At 39.4% G+C, this 12278-nt stretch overlaps 1 protein-coding gene and 1 pseudogene across 1 annotated transcript in view; both read left to right on the plus strand.

The window, feature by feature from the left end:
* The first annotated feature begins 308 nt into the window (after positions 1–308).
* CPM (carboxypeptidase M) overlaps positions 309–12278 on the plus strand; it is an 87509-nt gene continuing 75539 nt past the window's right edge. Inside the window, exon 1 of the mRNA XM_039245645.1 lies at positions 309–324. The gene's annotated coding sequence lies outside the window, so the exon portion shown is untranslated. The remainder of the gene's footprint in view (positions 325–12278) is intronic.
* Positions 2898–3041, plus strand: LOC120240819 (annotated as a pseudogene).

Below are 12278 nucleotides of genomic sequence, written 5' to 3' on the forward strand. Positions count from 1 at the left end.
CTGTAGGAGCTCATTAAATGGTCTATGTAAGGCTCTGGCTTCTGCATCTGGTACTGGGGCCTAAAGTCTGCGAGGCAGATAGCTGGGGAGAAGGTGGAAGAAAGCAAGGACAGCCTGGAGCCTGCGCGGACCAGGTGGGACCCACACGGGTGTCTCCCTGCCTCCAAGCCTCCAACATCCATGTAAGGATGATTTCCAGGAACAGTAGGCACCTTTTTCTGGGGTAAACACACCACACCTGGCCCTGGGGTCACAGAGGCTGAAGGCAGAGATCTGGAAGGATCTTAGGAGCTGAGGGCCCGCTGCTGCGTCATCCCCAACCGGGTGAGTCAGCAGGAAAAGCTGCCACGTGTCTGGGCTGCTACTTGCGTGCTGGTAGCTGCCCTGACCCATGCAAATCTGCATTCACTCCCTCTTCTGCTTGCTTTTCTGTCCACTCTTGAAACTCAATATTTATGACATGAATATAGTATATAACATGTGGTATCTTAATGCCCTCACCGATTACTTCCATGCCAACCGCACCCTGTAATTCTGAAGTGGAGAGGGGGAGGGGCTTTGCCTAGGTCAGCCTTCTGGTCTCGTGTCTAGTTGTTCTCGGACTTCCCAAAACCTGTACTTGGGAGTGGCTGTCCTGACTGCATTGGCTCTCCCAAGGCAGTTTTCAAGCTTGCCACTCTCCCTGAATCTCCACATGCTCACCAACCAGAAACCTCTCCAAACCCCAACCTTTTGGGGTTTTACACATTCATTACTTAGACCTCGTTGACTGAATCATTGTTCACTGGTCATTGATTCACCTCCAAGCCCCCTCTCCCTTCCTCCAACCAAGCGGGTGGGGACTGAAAGTTCCAACCCTCTAATCAGGTGTTTGGTTCTCCTGGCAACCAGCCCCTTCTTTAGGTGTGGTCCCCAGATCACCTCATTAACATAACAAGAGACACCTTGAAACTCTCACCGCTTAGGAATTTACAAAGGTTTTTGGAGCTCTGCGCCCCACTGGGGGCTTATCAATAAAAGCACACAAAGAAACAACTATGGCAGGAAGACATTTTGACTATAAACACCAAGAGTTTGTGAGGACTGTCTGAGAATGTTTGTTCGGGGGCGACACTTTTCTGATCTCAATCGCACTCCCGAGGACCTTGAGGCAATTAGCTCCTACCTGGTAAAGGCCACTCTTCTAAAAGTGTCGAAAGCTGTGATGTGGCCTGAGTACCAACTCGTATAAGAATACACCTCAGCTACATTTAGGGGTGCCTGGTGGCTCAGTTGGTTAAGCATCCGACTTCGGCTCAGGTCATGATCTCACCGATCTCAGGCTGGAGCCCTCCATCGGTCCCTGTGCTCATAGCTCAGAACCTAGAGCCTGCTTCGGATTCTGTGTCTCCCTCTGTCTCTCCCCCACTCATGCTCTGTCTGTCTCTTTCTTTCTCTCTCTCAAAAATAAATAAACATTTTAAAAATTTTTTAGAAAAAGTACACCTCAACTACATTTGGTGTATTATTTATTCCTTTCTTCTCCCCTTGCCTGGATTTATAGGCGTAATCTATCACTGGTTTGGGGTATGTTGTGTCTTTTATCAGTTTGTTAAGACACATTATCCCGTATGCTATGGGCTTGTGAAATTCCCACAGCAAACCTGTGTTCATTGCTGGCAAAGGCAAACTCAGCCTTTGAGCATAATTTGCCTCCCTAAACAAAACAGCTACCATTATCTCACTACTGTTTCTGATGTGTGTGAAGAAATGTAATAAAAATTACACGAGCATGTAAAATAAAGCATACAATTGTCTCCACCTGGACCTTCCATTTCTCCTTCAGGTTTCAACTTAAACAGACACACCTTCAAGAAGCCTTCTCTGACCTCCACTCAGGCCCACCCCAACCCAATTAGCACCTTCTGTTAGTCTGTGTCACAACATTCTGTAATTTCCTCTTTGTAATGCATATCACGAAGAGTCATTGAGTCGTTGTTTATCACTAAGTCTTCTCCAATAGAATATGCACTCTACTTTTTTAGATGTTTTTTTATTTATTTCTGAGAGAAAGAGAGAGAGTGTGAGCAGGGGAGGGTCAGAGAGTAGAGGGAGATACAGAATCTGAAGCAGGCTCTAGGCTCTGAGCTGGCTTTGAGCACAGAGCCCAACTCGGGGCTTGAACCCGACTAACCGTGAGATCATGACCTGAGCCAAAGTCAGAGGCTTAACCGACTGAGCCACCCAGGCGCCCCTGAATGTGTACTCTATTAAAGTGAAGGCTGTTTCTCCTTTCCATCATGGCATTTGCAATGCTTAGCATATTGCTAAATGTTCAATAAATTAATTACTGACACACTGAATGAATCAATTAATGATGAGAAGACAAGAGGGTTGTTTTGAAGGTTGTCTAAATGTATTTATAATTTGATTTTGTGGAGTCCATTGTTGAGTGGACAAGCTATAGACTGTTTCAAAAGAATAATTTAAAAGTAAATGATTAGTTTGTGGTGTCTAAATGTGGTGTCTTTTCTGATGGGGCCCCTAAATGTGGGGTGGAAGCTGGTGGCGGGTGGTGAAAAGAATTCACCTGAAGCAGAACAAAGGCACTAGAAGTTTATTGAATATACCTCAAGGGAGCAGCAGGGCAAGACAAAGAGAGGCTGTCTGTTATGAGGCAGTGGGTGGGGGCTGTTTTTAAAGGGGGAAGGTGAGCAAGTATGGCAATGTATAGGATTTTCCCTTTTTTGTTAACTGTGCCTGGTTATAAATAGCCTATTGGTTGGTGAGGCCCTACGGATATTTTGAGGTGGGTTGCCTGATGGGCCTGTGTTCAGCCAAGGGGTTGGGGTTACTTTGGGCCCTTCTGCCTTTATCAAATTTCCATTGCTCCAGCCTGTTGTCTAAAAGTGGCCTCTATTGCTCCTTGGCCTTTTGGCTAAGATCAAATGTAGTATCTGTTCTTATCAGTTTAAAAGGGGCCACTACGTAGATGAAACTTACAAGTTTCAACTATATTCAAATAGTCTCTTCTTTGTCATTCTAGTATATATACATCTTTTTTTCCTTTCTCCTCATGCCCACCCCATTTTTATTCGTGGCAGGTATGGATATTAACAAAGTTAGGGGGGTTGTTTCTCAAATATACAGGTTTCTTATTTTATTTTATTTTATTATTAAGTGTTATTTATTTATTTATTTGGGAGGAGCCAGGAGAGAAAAAGTCCTAAGCAGGCTCTGCATTGTTAGTGCTGAGCCCAATGCGGGCCTTGAACCCATGAACCATGAGATCATGACCTGAGCTGAAGTCAAGAGTCAGACACTTAACTGGGGCGCCTGGGTGGCTTAGTCGGTTGAGCGTCCGACTTTCGCTTAGGTCATGATCTCGCGGTTCGTGGGTTCGAGCCCCGCGTCCGGCTCTGTGCTGACTGCCAGCTCAGAGCCTGGAGCCTGTTTCCGTCTGTGACGCCCTCTCTCTCTGATCCTCCCTTGCTCACACAGCCTCTCTCTCTCTCCTAGAAATAAATAAAACATAAAAAAAATTAAAAAAAAAAAGAGTCAGACACTTAACTGACTGAGCCACCCAGGTGCCCCACAAGTATACAAGTTTTTTAAAAAATTACCTAAAAGATAGCTATTTCTCAACTGTTAACACAAGTAGAGAAGATATTAGAATTCATTGATTACACTATTTCCTAAGAGACAAGAGTACATTCATTTATCGTCTGTTCTTACATCAGATGGTTTGATACCTTCACAATCTAATGACCAGATTAGATGCTAAATTTTACATTTCTTGGCTTGGGAAATTTGCCTTATATTAAATCCAGGAAGCTTTCTCTCAAATCTTTCATATACATGAAGCATAGCAGGAAAGGTAAGTACTACTTTTATATTCAAAGACCATGTTTTTAAGAGGAAAAGTCACTGTCCTAACAATTGCTCCCAGACAGTAAATTATCACAGTTGATAAAGATCTATTCCACTGTTGGCAATATGTTGGAAGAAGCTGGCATGTAGAAATGAAAGAGAAAGGGAAACATATACTCGGCCTTGTATCCCTTCCTATTTTGTTCATTTTCACTAGGTGGTAATAATAATAACAGCAGTTCTGGTTTGGGGCTTATAAAGCATTTACAAAGTGTCGCTGTTGGCTATAAGCTCCTAGCTTATAGTGACTCGTTTAACATATGCAACCCTGTAAATTCCCTATAACCCTGTAAGATCAATACCATGATTAGCCTCATCTTATAGATAAGGATGTGAAAACAGAAGTTAAGTAACATGCTCAAGGCCACATAGCAAGTAATAGAGGTATGATTTAAACTTGGGCAGTCTGACTCCACAGACATAGCTTTTAGCAATTTACTGTGTTGCTTATTATGTATAATATATTGATGTTATATCCTTTCTAGAGTGACATTTGTAAATCGGCAAGCAAGTACTGAACACTGACCTAGATGCCATGGAGGAAAACAGAAAAATATAACCTGATGCTTCACTCACTCTAGAGGCATCTTTCTGAAATAAAATTTCATACTTGTCTAGATTTTTCCTGACGGTGTTTTTCAAGTGGTGTGTTAGGACATACTGGAGTGTTGGATCGAACTTTGATTTGATTAAAGTGTAATTTTGCTTCACTCTGAGTAGATACAGAAAATGTTGAGCAAGGAAGGTCATGCTATACAGTGTAGAATGTGGCCAAAACCACTAAGGAGAAGATGTAAGAAGCAGGAAGTAATGTCAAACTGGCTCCCAAGAAAGAGCACAGGCTTCCGAGGACGTATGATGTTCTCTACTGGAGAGTTTTGGATCTTACAGAATGTAAGCAACAGGAGGGCAAGGATTTGGCCTGTCTTGTTCAGACATGTAATCCCTAGGCAAGGTCCCAGTGCCTGGCACAAGTAAGCAATAAATATTTGATAAAGCGATGAAAGAAAGAAAAAAACGAAGAGAGTGGGGCAGAGCTGCAAATGGGCTTACTCCCACAGTGAAGAGGGACCATGAAAAGGGTAATAATGGCAGATGCCCTTACATGATAGTCATGCTATATACTGTCATACTCTTCCAGGAAATACGCTGTGCTTCTTAATGATTTTAATAGTATTTTTCAATCCTTTTATTTCTGTTTTTTTTTTTAATGTCCATTTGTTTTGAGAGAGAGCATGTGTTAAATGGGGAAGAGCAGAGAGAGAATTTCAAGTAGGCTTCACACTATCAGCACAGAGCTTGATGTGGGGCTCGATTTCACAAACCATGAGATCATGACCTGAGCCGAAACCAAGAGTTGGACACTTTATCAACTGAGCCACTCAGGTGCCCCCAATCCTTTTATTTCTTTCTGTGTGCCATCAAGAATTCTAGGATTTAGAATTTTATCACAAATTCTTTATGAATCTCCCAAAGTAATGCTAACATATTTATAGTTGCACATCCAAGATAAAAGAACTATTTTGCTTGGATTTTGATAGATACCTCCCATAGCAAATAGAAAACACAATCACCATTCCTAGACAAATGCTTATTAGCAAGATGTACAATTCTAAAAAAAAAAAAACAAAAAAAGAACAAACAAAAATATATACAACAGACTATAGAATTCTTGTTTTAAACAGAATGTGTGAGTTAAGCTGTGTTCTTTAAATTTCTGGGTCCCACTGTTTAGATATCACTCCTTGATAGTCTAGAGGAAGGATCAAATCTTGAACCTTAATGGAAACCATCTAGCTTTTCACTAACAACTTAAAAATAGTAATCTTTCAATTCTATAACATTGTAAAGTCACTTTCTTCTTTTGTGTTTATCAAGTACTGATAAACATAATCCGTTCAATTATGGTGGAGGGATAGATCTGATTCTGGGGAGCTAGTTTGCAAGAGGTAGGTGTAGTGTCTGATCAGACTTCAGATAAATACCCAACCCTTCTTAGATATACAGGAAGCAGCAGGCAATGGAAACAATCAGTGAGTGACATTAGTATAAGACATCATTTTACATGTGAAGTTTCAAGAAAATTTGTCTTTTTTAAGGTAATTTTTAAGAGCAGTTTTCAGTTTACAATAAAAATGAGAAGGAGGTACAGAGATTTCCCATATACAGGTATTCCTTGCTTTTCAAAAATTTGTATCATAGCACTTTGCTTTTACAAAACACCTACATTAGTATCTATTTCTGATGTTTACTTTTTCAGAAAAAGGTGAAAGGTAAAATTGGCCTTCAGTGTTTGCTTTGCAGCAAGCCATTATACAGTGTTCACCCCAAGCAGCAAGAGTGACCCCACCAAACTCACTACACTCAGCATCTCTGCATCAAGCCTCCATAGCTTTAAACTGTGTCTGTGAGCATCTATGCTTTATCTTGATTTATTTTGTGCATCCAGTAACAAGATGTGTCCTAAAATATTAGAAAAGAGAGGTTATCTTTTGGATCTGAGAAGGTTCAAAAAAATCTTCCACGTAAGTTAATGGCAATTGTGTCTTTGCTTTAAGCCATTTAGACTTACGGAAGTTCTCATAAGAAATCTGTTCTCGGGGCAGCTGGGTGGCTCAGTTTGTTAAGCATCCTACTTCGGCTCAGGTCAGGACCTCACGGTTTGTGAGTTCGAGCCCTGCATCGGACTCTGTGCTGACAGCTCAGAGCCTGGAGCCTGCTTTGGATTCTGTGTCTCCCTTTCTCTGCCCCTCCCCATCATGCTCTGTCTCTCTCTCAAAAATAAACATTAAAAAAAAAAAAGAAAGAAACCTGTTCTCCCTACCCCTTCATATACATAGCCTCTCACATTATTAGCATCACTCACTAAAATGGCATGTTTTTCATCAATCTGAACCCATGTTGACCCATCATAATCACCTTAAGCCCATAGTTGATCTTAGGGTTCACTCATGTTGTACATTCTGTGACTTTGGACAAATGTATAATGTCATATCCATCACCATCACTGCCCTAAAAATCCTCTGTGCTCTACCCATTTACAACCCTCCCACTTTGGCAACTACTGATCTTTTTATTGTCCCCATAGTTTTGCCTTTTCCAGAATGTTATATAGTTGGACAACATATAGTATATAGTCTTTTCAGACTGGCTTCTTTCTCTTAGTAATATGCACTTAAGGTTCATCCATATCTTATCATGGTTTAATAGCTCATTCCTTTTTAGCAGTGGATACCATTCCGTTGCTGGATTGTACCACAGCCTACATATCCGTTCATTACTGAAGGACATCTGAGTTGCTGTCAAGTTTGGCAATTACAAATAAAACTTCTATAAATATCCTAGGGCAGATTTTTGTGTGGACATAAATTTTTATCTCATTTGGGTAAATATCAAGGAGCAGGATTGCTGGATTGTACGGTAAGAATTTGTTTAGTTCTTACCATACTGCCTTCCAAAGTGGCTATTTCATTTTGCATTTCCACCAGCATTTCCTGTTGTTCCACATCCTCACTGCATTTGGTGTTTCAGGACTTCAGATGTTGGCTGTTCGGATAGGTGTGTAGTGGTATCTTATTGTTATTTTTATTGTTATTTTATTTTATTTTGTTATTGTTATTTTAAATTTCATTTCCCTGATGACATATGATGGGGAGCATCTTTTCATATACTTATTTGCCATCTGTATATCTTCTTTGGAGAATTTCTGTTAAGGTCTTTGGCCCATTTTTCAATCAGTTTGTTTTCTTATTGTCGAATTTTGGATAACAATCCTTTATCAGATATGTATTTGCAAATAATTTCTTTCAACCTGTATCTTGTCTTCTAGTTCTCTTGATACTGTCTTTTTGCCAAACAAAAGTTTTTCATATTAATTAAGTCCACCTTATCAATTATTTTTTTTCATGATTCCCGTCTTTGGTGGTGTACTTCAAAAGACATCGCCACACCTAAGATCATCTAGGCTTTCTTCTATGTTATCTTCTAGGAGATTTACAGCTTTATAAGTGTTATTATGACCTATTTTGAATGAATTTTTGTAAAGGGTATAAAGTCTGTGTCTAGATCCATGTTTTGTTTAAGACGGTTTTATATCTCTGTCCCAATTGTATGCGTTTGCTTTTTTTTTTTTTTTTTTTGCATTCGCAAGGACTTCTAGTATAATGTTGAAAATGAGTAGTGGGAGGGGACATCCTTGCCTTGTTCCTCATTTTAGTGAAAAAGCTTTGAGTTTCTCACCATTAAGAATAATGTGTTACAGGGGCGCCTGGGTGGCTTAGTCGGTTAAGCGTCCGACTTTCACTTGGGTCATGATCTCGAGGTTCGTGGGTTCGGTTCGTGGGTTCGAGCCCCGCGTCGGGCTCTGTGCTGACTGCCAGCTCGGAGCCTGGAGCCTGCTTCAGTCTGTGACTCCCTCTCTCTCTGACCCTCCCCTGCTCGCGCTGTCTCTCTCTCTCTCCTAGAAATAAAGCATTAAAAAAATTTTTTTTAAAAAAAGAATAATGTGTTACAGGTTTTATTGTAGATAGTCTTTATGAGGTTGAGAAAGCTTTCCTCTATTACTAGTTTACTGAAAGTTTTTATTGTGAATCAACAGGTTGACTTTTGTCAAATGCTTTTTCTGCATTTATTGATATGATCATGTGGTTTTTTCCTTTTCTAGTCCATTGATGTGATGGATTACATTAATTGATTTTTGAATGTTCAATTAGACTTGCGTAACAGGGTTAAATCCTATTGATCATGATGTATAATTCTATTTATACTTCTTTGGATTTGATCTAATATTATTTTGTTGAGTATTTCTGCATCTATATTCATGAAAGAGATTGGCCTATAGTCTTATAATGTCTTTATCTGGTTTTAGTATTAGAGTAATGCTAACCTCAGAGAATGAGTTAGGAAGTGTTCCCTCTGCTTCCATCCTCTGAAAGAGTTTGTAGAAAATTGGTATAATTTCTTCTTAAAATGTTTGGTAGAGTTCACCAGTAAACCCACCTGGGCCTGGCATTTACTGTTTTGGAAGGTTATTAATTATTGATTTAATTTTTTAATAGACACAAGGGAAAACCTATCTTTAAAAAAAGAAACTAAGGTATTAGCTTGTAGAAAATTGGCAAGATTATAATAATTTCTGTTTTGCAAGGAAGACAGCACCAAAAGTTATAGTTTATTGTTCTGTAGGACGTTAATCAGATTTATATCTAATTTAGCAGTAATTTAGAATGACTTCAGTATTTTTTAAACTGATGTATATACACTATTTCTCTTATCTTTATTTATTTTTAAATTTTATTAAAAATTGTTTAAGTTTACTTATTTTGAGAGAGAGGAGGGTCAGAGACAGAGAGAATCCCAAGCAAGCCCTCACTGGTAGCGTGGAGCCCAAAACTTGGCCTGATCACTGGAACCATGATATCATGGCATGAGTCAAAATCAAGAGCCATTCAGATGTCCTTCTCTTACCTTTCTTTAAATCAGCTTTGTTTACTGCTGATTTTCTCAATAAAAACTTGACCTATGTTTAACTGTATTTGTATGAGAATTATTTTTCAACATTTTGAAATTATACTTTTGACATTTGCTAGGAAAATAACTTGGCTGCATATTTACAAACCTTAAAAATGTACATGCTCTTTTACCTAGCAATTGCTTATCTAAGTATTGACCCTGAGAAGATAAGGAGGTGCCCAAAGATTTAGCTCTAGACAATGTTTTTGAGTGCACCTTATATAATAGTGAACTAGAAACTACTATGCAACATTAGAGGATTGCTTGATACCTAAATTTATTTTTAAGAATGGTTGTTTCTGGGTAAGTGGAAGCTGTAGACTTCCGAAATTTCTTTTATGTTGTTCAAATTTTCTTTTGAAACTTTTGAAAGAAGAAAAAAAGAAAGCTTAAAGATTACAAAGTCTAGTTACACTTCTCATTCTTCTTGACCTCGGTTGAGGTATTTAGCCCCTAGCTATAGTCTTTCTGTCCAATTCCTGCCACCAATCCAGTGAACTTCAGTATCTTTGAGCAGGACTGATCTACCATCCTTGCTTTTCAATTCCTTCATATCCCATTTCCAGTGCCTTCTTCAATTCTATAATTTAGTCCAAAGAATTAATGTTTATTTTTGAGAGAGAGAGAGAGAGAGAGAGAGAGACAGAGCATGAGCAAGGGAGGGGCAGAGAGAAGAGAGAAACACAGAATCCAAAGCAGGTGCCAGGCTCTGTGCTGGGGCTCGAACCCAGAAACCATGTGTGAGATTATGACCTGAGACGAAGTCGGATGCTTGACTGACTGAGCCACCCAAGCACCCACAGTCCAGAGAAATTTTATATACTGTATTCATTCAGCACTGTTCACCTCTAATGTTTCTGTGCTTCTTGCTCTGGTCTGCTTTTAGATGAAAATGCCTTGTTTTTGTGAAAGAAGTAACACATGTTCGCTGGAAAATTCTTTCAGAAAATACAAAGATTCAAAAGAGAGAATCAAAACACTGCAATCCAGGGCATACCACGCAGCATTTTTGTAACCTTTTAAACTTTTTGTTAGGAATAGGTTTTTTTGTTTATTTTCTAAGATGGGATCTTACTATACATTTTGCTTTTGTAATCTGATTTTTGCCACTCAATGATTTGTCGTTCTGAGCCAATAAACACAGATCTACATCACCATTATTATGGCTGAAAAATAACTTATCTTATGACTCTAATATTCTTTGCCTAAGCCAGAGTGTCACAACCTCAGCATTATTGACATTTGGGCCAGATAATTTATTGTAGGGGTTGTACTGTGCATTGTGGGATGTTTTACAGAATCCCTGCCCTCTACTTGCTAGATGCCAATAACAACATCCCCCTAGTCATGATAATCAAAAATGCTTCCAGCTACTGCCAAATGCCTTCTGTGGGCAATATCGCCCCAGTTGAGAACCACTGATATAATCAATCTGCTATTATTTGACATTTACAGTTACCTACTTTTTCACAATTAAAAACAGCTGTGCTAATAAAGATCCTAACATACATAAACTCAGCACTTCTTCAAATTACCTGAATAGCTTAAATTTCTAGAAAGGAAGAATGTACTTTCCTTTTGTAGTTTATTTATTTATTTTTTAGACAGAGGAAAAGAGTGCATACAGGAGCAGGGGACGGGAAGAGAGAAGGAGAGAGAGATTCCTAAGCAGGTTCTATGCTGTCAACACAGAGCCCAACGTGGGGCTCAAATTCATGAACTGGGAGCTCATGACCTATGTCGAAATCAAGTCAGACACCTAACCGACTGAGCCACTCAGGTGTCCCATGTAGAACATATTTTAAATACTGATGTCTATTCCCAGATAGTTCTCCATAAGGGCTGTATCAATTTGTAGTACCATTTAAACCGCAAAAATGACATTCCCTCAGATCTTATCCAAGTACTATCCATCTTTTAAATCTTTCTTAGTGATGGGACACCTGGGTGGTTGTGAATTCAAGCCCCACATCAGCCTTTGCGCTCACAGCACAGAGCTTGCTTCAGATCCTCTGTCTGCCTCTTTCTTCCCCTACCCGGCTCACTTGCACGTGCATGCTCTCTCTCTCTCTCTCTCTCTCAAAAATAAACAAACATTAAATCTTAGTGAAAAGTAAAACCTGATACTACTTTGTCCTTTTAATTTGTAAATTCTTTGATTTGCTAACCAGGTTGGTAACTTTTACTGTGTTTATTGGCCATTTGTATTACTGCTTTTGCAAACTGCAAATTAAATGTCTTTTGTCCATTCTTGATTTTGTAAGAACTAGTAATTCTTTCTTCCAGTTTGTAATTTTTCTGGTAACATTTATGTGAGTTTTCCTTTACAGAAAGTATGCATTTTTATATCATCAAATGATCAGCCTTTTTATTGTGATTTTACTGTTAGTGGTGTCATGCTTAGAAAGATCACTTCTGGGGGCACCTGGGTGGCTCAGTCAGTTGAGCAACTGACTCTTGATTTTAGTTCGGGTTTTGATCTTGCGGTTCATGAGATCGAGCCCTTGGGGTGGAGGGGGCATTTAGCTGACAGCGCAGAGCCAGCTAGGGATCCTCTCCTTTCTCTGCCCCTCCTGCTCACTTCCTCTCTCTCAAAATAAAGAAATAAACTTAAAAAAGAAAGAAAGAAAGATCACCTTTGAAATCTTATACTTTAGTGTTTTACTCTATTAGACCAATCTTCTATTTAACTTTATTTCTTGCTGCACTCTAACACTAAGCCTTTGCAACCCCTAAACCAGTGCAAATCACGTTTGAATGTACATGTGCATTATCTGGAATCTTATTAAAATTCATGTTCTGATTCAGTAAGCCTGTAGTGGGACCAGGGAGTCTGTCTTAAAAACAATCTTCCAGGT

The sequence above is a fragment of the Hyaena hyaena genome, unplaced genomic scaffold, assembly GCF_003009895.1.
Source record: "Hyaena hyaena isolate Hyena2069 unplaced genomic scaffold, ASM300989v1 scaffold_262, whole genome shotgun sequence".
Taxonomy (NCBI): domain Eukaryota; kingdom Metazoa; phylum Chordata; class Mammalia; order Carnivora; family Hyaenidae; genus Hyaena; species Hyaena hyaena.